Raw genomic sequence first — 16,796 nt, forward strand, 5'->3', positions numbered from 1 at the left:
TCTCGTCGAGACGTATGGCCGAGTGGTTAAAGGCGCCGTCTCAGAGACGTGAGATTGCGGGTTCGAACCCCACAAGATCGCGAAACATTTTTTTTTTTATTTTACTTTTTTTTCTTCAATTTTGTATTACATATTCGTCCATGTAGAAATCACGTTCGTATATAAACGCACATATACACACACAGAGACACACACACACGCCATATCCCTCTTTTTTGTGTGTTGGAGACCACATTGCTTCGACTGCAGCAACATTTTGCAGGTTGACTTTGTCAAACCGATCATAGTGTGTAATGACGACGACTGAGGTGTTGTACTTTGAACAATTGTCTTTCAAGACGATGTCATTGCTTTGTAATTTGATGACGTCATTACACTGAAAATTGTGATTAAAGGCAAGGTATCAAAACCAGCCGATTATAGGTTTTATGTCTGCGGGACGTATTTTTCCCAAGTTGCCAGAAATGGCATAGTGACCTCAGTCGTTACAGGGCCGCTTCTCCGTCTAGCAATGCAATAGATGTTCACCAGGCCACGTTAGTTGAGTGGGCATTGACTTTCCCCCTGTTATATCTATACATTGTTTTTTTTTTTTTGTCTTACCATTTCCGTGGATGACCCGTGGCCGAGTGGTTACAGAAACGGTTTCGCATGCACGCTCAATATAAGTTCAAGGTGCCTATATCACATTCTTTTCTTTGTCGATCACAGATGACCGTCATCTGATGACCACAAGCGTATCACCTAACTCGTCCTCAATGTGACGAGTTTTCATGTCTCGTTAGGTGATACGCTATCAGCGTATCACCTATTGTGATTGTCAAAATCTCTCTTTATTAGGTGATACGCTTTTAGCGTATCACCTATTGTGATTGTCAAAATCTGTCTTTTTTCTTATTCTTCTTTCTTTCTGGCCTATTTTGTGTCGTCAATATCTCAAGAATGACATTACGGAGTAACATGCCATTTTCAGTCAACATGTCTCATGACAATATCTAGCCACAATAAGGTTTTCATGACAGTAACGTATCTATGACGTCATCTAGGCGCCATTTTGTGATTTTCGGACCATGTTACATGATCGATCATAACTTCATAACTAAAGGTCCTTTCTGTATCAGTTTTTGTGGACATAAAGTTCAGGTCACGCTCTATCTTTCTTTCTCTGATGCTAATTACCTAGGACGTCATCTAGGACGCGTAAGCGCGCGTCAAACATTTAAAAGGCTCAAAACAACTTTCCAATGGGAAATCTCGAAGTTTCAGACAATTTTAAGCGTTTCAAACAATTTTGCGCGTGCGCGTCTGTCCGCGCATTTTCGCGCGCACAGCGCGTCAGTAACATGAAAATGCACATTTTTTGACTGATCTGGATTCCTGATACTTTGAGTAACGATATCCATTGATTTCTGATCGATTTTGACAAATAACAAAGCAATGCACTGGCGTCAAAGTTGAAATTTCGCGTGCGCATCTATGTGCAAATATAGTGAAAAAACATGTCTTTGTTTATTTCGCCATAGCTCTTTAAAACGTCTGGTGACCCTATGTTTTTATTGCATATTACAAAAGCATATGAATTGAAAATAACGTTTCAAGTATCATTATTTCCATAATTACAATATGACGTCATCATATCGTCATCTGAAATCAAAAAAGTGGAATTAATTTTTTTAAGGTACTGTTTCTGACATTCATTTGCTCGTATCTCTGTTGTTTAAGCTCAATATTATCCCAAATTCAGATATGTTGTACTTTGAACATTTGCCTTTTAAGTCCATGTCATGCTTTTGATATTTGATGACGTCATCATACCTTAAATTGTGATTAAAGGTAAAGACGCAAAATCGGACAAGTTTACGTGTATTGTCTACGGGAGGTGATTTTTTTTAAAAGCATCAATTGACTTAACAACGTTTAAGCACCTTTATCTCAGCTGATTTTGCTTCATTTCCTCTGAAACTTTAATATGTTGTAGCTGAGACAATAAGCTGCAGTAATCATGCATTTTATTCTTTGAAATTTCCTCATCAGATTGACAATTTTGCAGTTGAAAACTGAAAATGAAAATGGAATGTGGACAAAACGATTCCCCATGTATCTTTCACATACATAAGTTTACGTTCCCCATATTTTCTCGTCGAGACGTATGGCCGAGTGGTTAAAGGCGCCGTCTCAGAGACGTGAGATTGCGGGTTCGAACCCCACAAGATCACGAAACATTTTTTTTTTATTTTATTTTTTTCTTCAATTTTGTATTACATATTCGTCCATGTAGAAATCACGTTCGTACATAAACGCACCTATACACACACAGAGACACACAGACACGCCATATCCCTCTTTTTTGTGTGTTGGAGACCACATTGCTTCGACTGCAGCAACATTTTGCAGGTTGACTTTGTCAAACCGATCATAGTATGTAATGACGACGACTGAGGTGTTGTACTTTGAACAATTGTCTTTCAAGACGATGTCATTCTTTTGTAATTTGATGACGTCATTACACTGAAAATTGTGATTAAAGGCAAGGTATCAAAACCAGCCGATTATAGATTTATGTCTGCGGGACGTATTTTTCCCAAGTTGCCAGAAATGGCATAGTGACCTCAGTCGTTACAGGGCCGCTTCTCCGTCTAGCAATGCAATAGATGTTCACCAGGCCACGTTAGTTGAGTGGGCATTGACTTTCCCCCTGTTATATCTATACATTGTTTTTTTTTTTGTCTTACCATTTCCGTGGATGACCCGTGGCCGAGTGGTTACAGAAACGGTTTCGCATGCACGCTCAATATAACTTCAAGGTGCCTATATCACATTCTTTTCTTTGTCGATCACAGATGACCGTCATCTGATGACCACAAGCGTATCACCTAACTCGTCCTCAATGTGACGAGTTTTCATTCTTCTTTCTTTCTGGCACATTTTGTGTCGTGAATATCTCAACATTGACATGACGGAATAACATGACATTTTCAGTCAACATGTCTCATGACAATATCTAGCCACAATAAGGTTTTCATGACAGTAACATATCTATGACGTCATCTAGGCGCCATTTTGTGATTTTCGGACCATGTTACATGATCGATCATAACTTCATAACTAAAGGTCATTTCTGTATCATTTTCGTTGGACATAAAGTTCAGGTCACGCTCTATCTTACTTTTTAATGCTAATTACCTAGGACATCATTACGCGCGCATTAGCGCGCGTCAAAGTTTTTAAATGCTTAAAACGACTTCTCAATGGGAAATCTCGAAGTTTCAGACAATTTTAAGCGTTCCGCGCGTTCGCGTCCGTCCGCGCATTTCCGCGCGCAGTGCGCGTAAGCAACATGAAAATGCACATTTTTTGACAGATTTGGATTCCTGATACATTAAGTAACAATATCCATTGATTTCCGATCAATTTCGACCTATAACAAAGGAATGCGCTGGCGTCAAAGTTGAAATTTCGTGTGCGCGTCTATGTGGAAATATATCGAAAAACATGTCTTTGTTTATTTCGCCATAGCTCTTTAAAACGTCAGGTGACCCTATGTTTTTATTGCATATTACAAAAGCATATGAATTGAAAATAACGTTTCAAGTATCAATATTTCCCCAAATACATTATGACGTCATCATATCATCATCTGAAATCAAAAAAGTGGAATTATTTTTTTGAGGTACTGTTTCTGACATTCATTTGCTCGTATCTCTGTTGTTTAAGCTCAATATTATCCCAAATTCAGATATGTTGTACTTTGAACATTTGCCTTTTAGGTCCAAGTCATGGTTTTGAAATTTGATGACGTCATCATACTTTAAATTGTGATTAAAGGTAAAGATGCAAAATCGGACAAGTTTACGTGTATTGTCTATGGGAGGTGATTTTTTTTAAACCATGCATTGACTTGACAACGTTTAAGCACCTTTATCTCAGCTGATTTTGCTTCATTTCCTCTGAAACTTAAGTATGTTGTAGCTGAGACAATAAGCTTCAGTAATCATGCATTTCATTTTTTGAAATCTCATCATCAGGTTGACAATTTTGCAGTTTAAAACTGAAAATGAGAATGGAATGTGGACAAAACGATTCCCGATTCAGCTTTCACATACATAAGTTTACGTTCCTCATATTTTCTCGCCGAGACGTATGGCCGAGTGGTTAAAGGCGCCGTCTCAGAGATGTGAGGTTGCGGGTTCGAACCCCACAAGATCACGAAACAATTTTTTTTTTATTTTACTTTTTTTTCTTCAATTTGTATTATATATCCGTCCATGTAGAAATCACGTTCGTATATAAACGCACCTATACACACACACAGACACACACCATATCCCTCTTTTTTGTGTTGGAGACCACATTGCTTCCACTGCTGCAAAATTTTGCAGGCTGACTTTGTCAAACCGATCATAGTATGTAATGACGACGACGGAGGTGTTGTACTTTGAACAATTGTCTTTCAAGACCATGTCATTGTTTTGTACTTTGATGACGTCATCACACTGAAAATTGTGATTAAAGGCAAGGTATCAAAACCAGCCGATTATAGGCTTTATGTCTACGGCGCGTATTTTTCCCAAGTTCCCAGAAATGGCATAGCGACATCAGTCGTTACAAGGCCGCATTTCCGTCTAGCAATGCAATACATGTTCACGCGGCCACGATGGTTGAGTGGGCATTGACTTTTCCCCCCTGTAATATCTATACATTTCTTTTTTGCCTTACCATTTCAGGGGATGTCCCGTGGCCGAGTGGTTAGAAAAACGGTTTTGCATGCACGCTCAATATAACTTCAAGGTGCCTATATCACATTCTTTTCTTTGTCGATCACAGATGACCGACACCTGATGACCCCAAGCGTATCACCTAACTCGTCAGCGTGACGAGTTTCATATCTCGTTTCTTTTTATTCTTCTTTCTTTCTGGACAATTTTGTGTCATCAATATCTCAAAAATGACATTACGGAATAACATGACATTTTCAGGGAACATGTCTCATGACAAAATCTAGCCACAATAAGGTTTTCATGACAGTAACATATCTATGACGTCATCTAGGCGCCATTTTGTGATTTTCGGACCATGTTACATGATCGCTCATAACTTCATAACTAAAGGTCATTTCTGTATCATTTTCGGTGGACATTAAGTTCAGGTCACGCTCTATCTTACATTTTAATGCTAATTACCTAGGACATTATTACGCGCGCGTATGTGCGCGTCAAACTTTTAAAAGGCTCAAAACAACTTACCAATGGGAAATCTCGAAGTTTCAGACAATTTTAAGCGTTTCGCGCGTTCGCGTCCGTCAGCACATTTTCGCGCGTAGTGCGCGTAAGCAAAATGAAAATGCACATATTTTGACAGATTTGGATTCCTGATACATTAAGCAACACTAGCTTTTGATTTCCGATCAATTTTGACCTATAACAAAGGAATGCGTTGGCGTCAAAGTTGAAATTTCGTGTGCGCGTCTATGTGCAAATATAGCGAAAAACATGTCTTTGTTTATTTCGCCATAGCTCTTTAAAACGTCTGGTTACCTTATGTTTTTATTGCATATTACAAAAACATATGAATTGGAAATAACGTTTCAAGTATCAATATCTCCATGAATACATTATGACGTCATCATATCATCATCTGAAATCAAAAAAGTGGAATTAATTTTTTTAAGGTACTGTTTCTGACATTCATTTGCTCGTATCTCTGTTGTTTAAGCTTAATATTATCCCAAATTCAGATATGTTGTACTTTGAACATTTACCTTTCAAGTCCATGTCATAGTTTTGAAATTTGATGACGTCATCATGCTTCAAATTGTGTTTAAAGGTAAAGACGCAAAATCGGACAAGTTTACGTGTTATGTCTATGGGAGGTGATTTTTTTAGAAACCATGCATTGACTTGACAACGTTTAAGCACCTTTATCTCAGCTGATTTTGCTTCATTTCCTCTGAAACTTAAGTATGTTGTAGCTGTGACAATAAGCTGCAGTAATCATGCATTTTATTCTTTGAAATCTCCTCATGAGGTTGACAATTTTGCAATTTAAAACTGAAAATGAGAACGGAATGTGGACGAAATGATTCCTGATTCATCTTTCACGTAGATAAGTTTACGTTCCTCTAATTTTCTCGTCGAGACGTATGGCCGAGTGGTTAGAGGCGTCGTCTCAGAAACGTGAGGTTGCACACGTACGGGTTCGATCCTCACAAGAGCACGAAAGAAAATAATTATTTTTTTTTTACTTTTTTTTTTCTTCAATGGAGTACTACACCTTCGTCCATGTAGAAATCACATTTGCATGTAAACAGACCTATACGCACACACTCACACAGTATACCTTTGTTTTGCGTTGGAGACTGCATTACTTCGACTGCTGCAAAATTTTTCAGGCTGGCTTTTCAAAATGATCTTGTAACAAAATGAAATTTGTTCATATCAATTCAGTAACACAATGTAGTCGTGGTTACTTTGTGCTGATTTATACGTGTAACAAGCTATACATAGTAAAAAAGGTATTTGAATTGTTCCTTTAAGTCAGTCTTCTGTATTGATGATTATTTGTCAATTAGTGGTTTTTGTGGAGTTTCAGATAGTGATAAAAAGTATGGATGATAAGTGCAGCGATAATTCCTACAGTTAGTTCAAAGTTGAGTTACAGAGGTTTGATACATACATTTAGCATAGTGTGTTTGTGTATACGTGTGTATACAGGTTGGCCATATGACACATTCTAGACAATTAATCTTAAAGGGGATGGCTAGTAACTGATCAGTGGGAATCAGTGGAAATGCTGGGAGATGATTGTTCCAATCCTTATGGGATTCATTCAAGAGTTCATTGTATATCTATTGTTGTGTGAAAATGATTTGCTTCAGAATGGTCTCATATTCAAGTAATGTGCAGTTTAATGCTTCCAGGTTAGCGTCCCTGGTCAGTGACGGAGCATTAGCCTGCACATTACTTGAATATGAGACCGTTCTGAAGCAAATCATTTTCACACAACAATAGATATACAATGAACTCTTGAATGAATCCCATAAGGATTGGAACAATCATCTCCCAGAATTTCCACAGATTCCCACTGATTAGTTACTAGCCTTCCCCTTTAATTAGCAAACGTGATCAGCTATGGAACTGAATATAGTACTAATGTATGATGTTAACGATTCAAATTAAACTGTGACGAGTTTAAAGGGATAGCTTAACTGTGTGTAAAAATAAAGCAATTATAAGGAAATTTTAGGGGAATCTGATAACCATGCCTATAATAATTTCATACAGGTACTAATAGCTGCCTCATATACGTGTGATCGATCGTCATGTCAATAGCAAACTGACAACGTACGATGAATATGGTATACATCGAACAACTGTCTTTGAAGTCCATATCGATGTTTTCTAATTTGATGACGTCATCATGCTAGAAGTTGTGATTAATAAATGGCAAGATACCGAAATCAGCGAAGATTATACGTAATGTCTATGGGAGGGGATTTTTGTTTTTTAACCATGCATTGCCTCGATAACGCTCGAGCACCTTTACCTCACTTGATTTTGCATCATTTCCTCTGAAATTTAAGTATGTTGTAGCTGAGACAATAAGCTGCAGTAATCATACATTTTACATCTTTTCAAATCTCATCAGGTTGACAATTTTGCGGCTTAAAACTGAAAATGAGAATGGAAGGTGGACGAAACGATTCCTGATTCATCTTTCACATAAAAGCTTACGTTCCTCATATTTTCTCGTCGAGACGTATGACTGAGACTTTGGAGGTTAAAGGCGACGTCTCAGAGACGTGAGGTTGCACACGTGCGGGTTCGAACCCCATAAGAGCACGAAACAAAATACTTAGCTATTTTACTTTTGTTTTCTCTTCAATGGTGTATTACACATTTCGTCCATGTAGAAATTACGTTCGGATATAAACGCACCTATACACACAAACACACACACACAATATCCCTCTGTTTTGTGTTGGAGACCACATTGCTTAGACTGCTGCAAATTTTTGTAGGCTCACTTTGTCAAACCGATCATAGTTTGTAATGACGACGACGGAGGTGTTGTACTTTGAACAATTGTCTTTCAAGTCCATATCATTGTTTTGTACTTTGATGACGTCATCACACTGAAAATCGTGATCAAAGGCAAGGTATCAAAACCAGCCGATTATAGATTTTATGTGTACGGGACGTATTTTTCCCAATTTGCCAGAAATGGCCTAGCGACATCAGTCGTTACAAGGCCGTATTTCCGTCTAGCAATGCAATACGTGTTCACGCGGCCACGTTTGTTGAGTGGGCATTGACTTTTCTCCTGTTATATCTATACATTTTTTTTTCTTACCATTTCCGTGGATGTCCCGTGGCCGAGTGGTTAGAGAAACGGTTTCGCATGCACGCTCAATATAACTTCAAGGTGCCTATATCACATTCTTTTCTTTGTCGATCACAGATGACCGACATCTGATGCCCCAAGCGTATCACCTAACTTGTCCTCAGTGTGACAAGTTTCATATCTCGTTTCTTTTTATTCTTCTTTCTTTCTGGACAATTTTGTGTCATCAATATCTCAAGAATGACATTACGAAATAACATGACATTTTCAGGGAACATGTCTCATGACAAAATCTAGCCACAATAAGGTTTTCATGACAGTAACATATCTATGACGTCATCTAGGCGCCATTTTGTGATTTTCGGACCATGTTACATGATCGATCATAACTTCATAACTAAAGGTCATTTCTGTATCATTTTCGGTGGACATTAAGTTCAGGTCACGCTCTATCTTACATTTTAATGCTAATTACCTAGGACATTATTACGCGCGCGTACGCGCGCGTCAAACTTTTAAAAGGCTCAAAACAACTTACCAATGGGAAATCTCGAAGTTTCAGACAATTTTAAGCGTTTCGCGCGTTCGCGTCCGTCCGCACATTTTCGCGCGTAGTGCGCGTAAGCAAAATCAAAATGCACATTTTTTGACAGATTTGGATTCCTGATACATTAAGCAACAATATCCCTTGATATCCGATCAATTTAGACCTATAACAAAGGAATGCGTTGGCGTCAAAGTTGAAATTTCGTGTGCGCGTCTATGTGCAAATATAGCGAAAAACATGTCTTTGTTTATTTCGCCATAGCTCTTTAAAACGTCTGGTTACCCTATGTTTTTATTGCATATTACAAAAACATATGAATTGGAAATAACGTTTCAAGTATCAATATCTCCATGAATACATTAGGACGTCATCATATCATTATCTGAAATCAAAAAAGTGGAATTAATTTTTTTAAGGTACTGTTTCTGACATTCATTTGCTCGTATCTCTTTTGTTTAAGCTCAATATTATCCCAAATTCAGATATGTTGTACTTTGAACATTTGCCTTTCATGTCCATGTCATAGTTTTGAAATTTGATGACGTCATCATACTTTAAATTGTGTTTAAAGGTAAAGACGCAAAATCGGACAAGTTTACGTGTTATGTCTATGGGAGGTGATTTTTTTAGAAACCATGCATTGACTTGACAACGTTTAAGCACCTTTATCTCAGCTGATTTTGCTTCATTTCCTCTGAAACTTTAGTATGTTGTAGCTGTGACAATAAGCTGCAGTAATCATGCATTTTATTCTTTGAAATCTCCTCATGAGGTTGACAATTTTGCAATTTAAAACTGAAAATGAGAATGGAATGCGGACCAAACGATTCCTGATTCATCTTTAACGTACATAAGTTTACGTTCCTCTAATTTTCTCGTCGAGACGTATGGCCGAGTGGGTAGAGGCGTCGTCTTAGAAACGTGAGGATGCACACGTACGGGTTCGATCCTCACAAGAGCACGAAAGAAAATAATATTTTTTTTTTTACTTTTTTTTTTCTTCAATGGAGTACTACACCTTCGTCCATGTAGAAATCACGTTTCCATGTAAACACACCTGTACGCACACACTCACACAGTATACCTTTGTTTTGCGTTGGAGACTGCATTACTTCGATTGCTGCAAAATCATAGTTTTGGAGGCTGGGCTTTTCAAACTGATACAGTATATTGTAACAAAATGAAATTTGTTCATATCAATTTAGTAACACAATGTAGTCGTGGTTACTTTGTGCTGATTTATACATGTAACAAGCTATACATTGTAAAAAAGGTATTCAGTCTTCTGTATTGATGATTATTTGTCAATTAGTGGTTTTTGTGGAGTTTCAGATAGTGATAAAAAGTATGGATGATAAGTGCAGCGATAATTCCTACAGTTAGTTCAAAGTTGTGTTACAGATGTTTGATACATACATTTAACATTGTGTGTGTGTATATACGTGTGTATACAGGTTGGCCATATGACACATTCTAGACAATTAATCTTAATTGATTAGCGAACGTAATCAGCTATGGAACTGAATATGGTACTAATGTATGATGTTAATGATTCTAATTAAACTGTGACGAGTTTAAAATGATAGCATAACTGTGTGTAAAAATAAGGCAATTATAAGGAAATTTTAAGGCAATTTGATAACCATGCCTATAATAATTTCATACAGGTACTAGTGCCTGCCTCATATTCGTGTGATAGATCGTCATGTCAATAGCAAACTGACAACGTACGATGAATGTGTTATACATTGAACAAATGTCTTTCAAGTCCATAACGTTCCCCATATTTTCCCGTCGAGACGACCGTGTGGCCGAGTGGTTAAAGGCGACGTCTCAGAGACGTGAGGTTGCGGGTTCGAATCCCACAAGATCACGAAACAAAATACTTAGCTACTTTACTGTTTTTTTTCTTCAGTTTTGTATTACATATTCGTTCATGTAGAAATCACGTTCGTATATAAACGCACCTATACACACACAGAGACACACACACACGCCATATCCCTCTTTTTTGTGTGTTGGAGACCACATTGCTTCGACTGCAGCAAATTTTGCAGGTTGACTTTGTCAAACCGATCATAGTATGTGATGACGACGACTGAGGTGTTGTACTTTGAACAATTGTCTTTCAAGACCATGTCATTGTTTTGTAATTTGATGACGTCATTACACTGAAAATTGTGATTAAAGGCAAGGTATCAAAACCAGCCGATTATAGGTTTTATGTCTGCGGGACGTATTTTTCCCAAGTTGCCAGAAATGGCATAGCGACCTCAGTCGTTACAAGGCCGCTTTTCCGTCTAGCAATGCAATAGATGTTCACACGGCCACGTTAGTTGAGTGGGCATTGACTTTCCCCCTGTTATATCTATACATTGTTGTTGTTTTTTTTTTTGTCTTACCATTTCCGTGGATGACCCGTGGCCGAGTGGTTACGAAACGGTTTCGCATGCACGCTCAATATAACTTCAAGGTGCCTATATCACATTCTTTTCTTTGTCGATCACAGATGACTGTCATCTGATGACCACAAGCGTATCACCTAACTCGTCCTCAATGTGACGAGTTTTCATGTCTCGTTCTTCTTTCTTTCTGGCCTATTTTGTGTCGTCAATATCTCAAGAATGACATTACGGAGTAACATGACATTTTCAGACAACATGTCTCATGACAATATCTAGCCACAATAAGGTTTTCATGACAGTAACGTATCTATGACGTCATCTAGGCGCCATTTTGTGATTTCCGGACCATGTTACATGATCGATCATAACTTCATAACTAAAGGTCCTTTCTGTATCAGTTTTTGTGGACATAAAGTTCAGGTCACGCTCTATCTTTCTTTCTCAGATGCTAATTACCTAGGACGTCATCTAGGACGCGTAAGCGCGCGTCAAACATTTAAAAGGCTCAAAACAACTTTCCAATGGGAAATCTCGAAGTTTCAGACAATTTTAAGCGTTTCAAACAATTTTGCGCGTGCGCGTCCGTCCGCGCATTTTCGCTCGCACAGCGCGTCAGTAACATGAAAATGCACATTTTTTGACTGATCTGGATTCCTGATACTTTGAGTAACAATATCCATTGATTTCTGATCGATTTTGACAAATAACAAAGCAATGCACTGGCGTCAAAGTTGAAATTTCGCGTGCGCATCTATGTGCAAATATAGTGAAAAAACATGTCTTTGTTTATTTCGCCATAGCTCTTTAAAACGTCAGGTGACCCTATGTTTTTATTGCATATTACAAAAGCATATGAATTGAAAATAACGTTTCAAGTATCATTATTTCCATAATTAAAATATGACGTCATCATATCGTCATCTGAAATCAAAAAAGTGGAATTAATTTTTTTAAGGTACTGTTTCTGACATTCATTTGCTCGTATCTCTGTTGTTTAAGCTCAATATTATCCCAAATTCAGATATGTTGTACTTTGAACATTTGCCTTTTAAGTCCATGTCATGCTTTTGATATTTGATGACGTCATCATACCTTAAATTGTGATTAAAGGTAAAGACGCAAAATCGGACAAGTTTACGTGTATTGTCTATGGGAGGTGATTTTTTTTTAAAGCATCAATTGACTTAACAACGTTTAAGCACCTTTATCTCAGCTGATTTTGCTTCATTTCCTCTGAAACTTTAATATGTTGTAGCTGAGACAATAAGCTGCAGTAATCATGCATTTTATTCTTTGAAATCTCCTCATCAGATTGACAATTTTGCAGTTTAAAACTGAAAATGAAAATGGAATGTGGACAAAACGATTCCCCATGTATCTTTCACATACATAAGTTTACGTTCCCCATATTTTCTCGTCGAGACGTATGGCCGAGTGGTTAAAGGCGCCGTCTCAGAGACGTGAGATTGCGGGTTCGAACCCCACAAGATCACGAAACATTTTTTTTTTTTATTTTACTTTTTTTCTTTAATTTTGTATTTCATATTCGTCCATGTAGAAATCACGTTCGTATATAAACGCACCTATACACACACACAGACACACACACACGCCATATCCCTCTTTTTTGTGTGTTGGAGACCACATTGCTTCGACTGCAGCAACATTTTGCAGGTTGACTTTGTCAAACCGATCATAGTATGTAATGACGACGACTGAGGTGTTGTACTTTGAACAATTGTCTTTCAAGACGATGTCATTGTTTTGTAATTTGATGACGTCATTACACTGAAAATTGTGATTAAAGGCAAGGTATCAAAACCAGCCGATTATAGGTTTTATGTCTGCGGGACGTATTTTTCCCAAGTTGCCAGAAATGGCATAGTGACCTCAGTCGTTACAGGGCCGCTTCTCCGTCTAGCAATGCAATAGATGTTCACCAGGCCACGTTAGTTGAGTGGGCATTGACTTTCCCCCTGTTATATCTATACATTGTTTTTTTTTTTTTGTCTTACCATTTCCGTGGATGACCCGTGGCCGAGTGGTTACAGAAACGGTTTCGCATGCACGCTCAATATAAGTTCAAGGTGCCTATATCACATTCTTTTCTTTGTCGATCACAGATGACCGTCATCTGATGACCACAAGCGTATCACCTAACTCGTCCTCAATGTGACGAGTTTTCATGTCTCGTTTCTTTTTATTCTTCTTTCTTTCTGGACAATTTTGTGTCATCAATATCTCAAGAGTGACATTACAGAATGACATGACATTTTCAGGGAACATGTCTCATGACAATATCTAGCCACAATAAGGTTTTCATGACAGTAACATGTCTATGACGTCATCTAGGCGCCATTTTGTGATTTTCGGACCATGTTACATGATCGATCATATCTTCATAACTAAAGGTCATTTCGGTATCATTTTCGGTGGACATTAAGTTCAGGTCACGCTCTATCTTACATTTTAATGCTAATTACCTAGGACATTATTACGCGCGCGTACGCGCGCGTCAAACTTTTAAAAGGCTCAAAAGAACTTACCAATGGGAAATCTCGAAGTTTCAGACAATTTTAAGCGTTTCGCGCGTTCGCGTCCGTCCGCACATTTTCGCGCGTAGTGCGCGTAAGCAACATGAAAATGCACATTTTTTGACAGATTTGGATTCCTGATACATTAAGCAACAATATCCATTGATTTCCGATCAATTTTGACCTATAACAAAGGAATGCGTTGGCGGCAAAGTTGAAATTTCGTGTGCGCGTCTATGTGCAAATATAGCGAAAAACATGTCTTTGTTTATTTCGCCATAGCTCTTTAAAACGTCTGGTTACCCTATGTTTTTATTGCATATTACAAAAACATATGAATTGGAAATAACGTTTTAAGCATCAATATCTCCATGAATACATTATGACGTCATCATATCATCATCTGAAATAAAAAAAGTGGAATTAAATTTTTTAAGGTACTGTTTCTGACATTCATTTGCTCGTATCTCTGTTGTTTAAGCTCAATATTATCCCAAATTCAGATATGTTGTACTTTGAACATTTGCCTTTCAAGTCCATGTCATAGTTTTGAAATTTGATGACGTCATCATGCTTTAAATTGTGTTTAAAGGTAAAGACGCAAAATCGGACAAGTTTACGTGTTATGTCTATGGGAGGTGATTTTTTTAGAAACCATGCATTGACTTGACAACGTTTAAGCACCTTTATCTCAGCTGATTTTGCTTCATTTCCTCTGAAACTTAAGTATGTTGTAGCTGTGACAATAATCTGCAGTAATCATGCATTTTATTCTTTGAAATCTCCTCATGAGGTTGACAATTTTGCAATTTAAAACTGAAAATGAGAATGGAATGCGGACGAAACGATTCCTGATTCATCTTTCACGTACATAAGTTTGTAACGTTCCTCTAATTTTCTCGTCGAGACGAATGGCCGAGCGGTTAGAGGCGTCGTCTCAGAAACGTGAGGTTGCACACGTACGGGTTCGATCCTCACAAGAGCACGAAAGAAAATAATTATTCTTTTGTTACTTTTTTTTTCTTCAATGGAGTACTACACCTTCGTCCATGTAGAAAACACGTTTGCATGTAAACACACCTATACGCACACACTCACACAGTATACCTTTGTTTTGCGCTGGAGACTGCATTACTTCGACTGCTGCAAAATTTTGCAGGCTGGGCTTTTCAAACTGATATAGTATATTGTAACAAAATGAAATTTGTTCATATCAATTCAGTAACACAATGTAGTCGTGGTTACTTTGTGCTGATTTACACATGTAACAAGCTATACATTGTAAAAAAGGTATTTGCATTGTTCCTTTAAGTCAGTCTTCTGCATTGATGATTATTTGTCAATTAGTGGTTTTTGTGGAGTTTCAGATAGTGATAAAAAGTATGAATGATAAGTGCAGCGATAATTCCTACAGTTAGTTCAAAGTTGTGTTACAGATGTTTGATACATACATTTAGCATTGTGTGTGTGTGTATACGTGTGTATACAGGTTGGTCATATGACACATTCTAGACAATTAATCTTAATTAATTAGCAAACGTGATCAGCTATGGAACTGAATATGGTACTAATGTATGATGTTAATGATTCTAATTAAACTGTGACGAGTTTAAAGGGATAGCATAACTGTGTGTAAAAATAAGGCAATTATAAGGAAATTTTAGGGGAATTTGATAACCATGCCTATAATAATTTCATACAGGTACTGATACCTGCCTCATATTCGTGTGATAGATCGTCATGTCAATAGCAAACTGACAACGTACGATGAATGTGTTATATATTGAACAACTGTCTTTCAAGTCCATAATGTTCCCCATATTTTCTTGTCGAGACGTATATGGCCGAGTGGTTAAAGGCGACGTCTCAGAGACGTGAGGTTGCGGGTTCGAACCCCACAAGATCACGAAACAAAATACAGTGTACTTAGCTATTTACTGTTTTTTTTTCCTCAACTTTGTATTACATATTCGTCCATGTAGAAATCACGTTCGTATATAAACGCACCTATACACACACACAGACACACACACACGCCATATCCCTCTTTTTTGTGTGTTGGAGACCACATTGCTTCGACTGCAGCAAACTTTTGCAGGTTGACTTTGTCAAACCGATCATAGTATGTAATGACGACGACTGAGGTGTTGTACTTTGAACAATTGTCTTTCAAGACGATGTCATTGTTTATTAATTTGATGACGTCATTACACTGAAAATTATGATTAAAGGCAAGGTATCAAAACCAGCCGATTATAGGTTTTATGTCTGCGGGACGTATTTTTTCCAAGTTGCCAGAAATGGCATAGCGACCTCAGTCGTTACAAGGCCGCTTTTCCGTCTAGCAATGCAATAGATGTTCACACGGCCACGTTAGTTGAGTGGGCATTGACTTTCCCCCTGTTATATCTATACATTGTTTTTTTTTTTTTTTTTGTCTTACCATTTCCGTGGATGACCCGTGGCCGAGTGGTTACAAAAACGGTTTCGCAAGCACGCTCAATATAACTTTAAGGTGCCTATATCACATTCTTTTCTTTGTCGATCACAGATGACTGTCATCTGATGACCACAAGCGTATCACCTAACTCGTCCTCAATGTGACGAGTTTTCATGTCTCGTTTGTAATTATATTCTCTTTGAACCATTTATCGATCTTAAAAAAGCATATGACGTACTATCGCACGCCATTGTGATCGCCGTATTTGCCTTCACCTTTAAATCGAAGTAAGCATATCGCAAAATGACTATCTCCCAGTTTGTTCATCTTATCATCTTTCGAGCTATTCTTTCCTGTCCGTATCATTAGGTGATCCGAGTATCCTCTCGGATCACCTTCTGTATCTGTACGGATTCTTTGTTGGTTCTTCTTCTTCTTTCTTTATTTCTGGACAAATTTTGTGTATCGATTAGCTCAGAAAGTATTCTTCCTATCAATGTCAAAATTATACCATATATGTATCATGTCCC

Source organism: Diadema setosum, chromosome 3 (assembly GCF_964275005.1).
Source record: "Diadema setosum chromosome 3, eeDiaSeto1, whole genome shotgun sequence".
NCBI classification, from domain to species: Eukaryota; Metazoa; Echinodermata; class Echinoidea; order Diadematoida; family Diadematidae; genus Diadema; species Diadema setosum.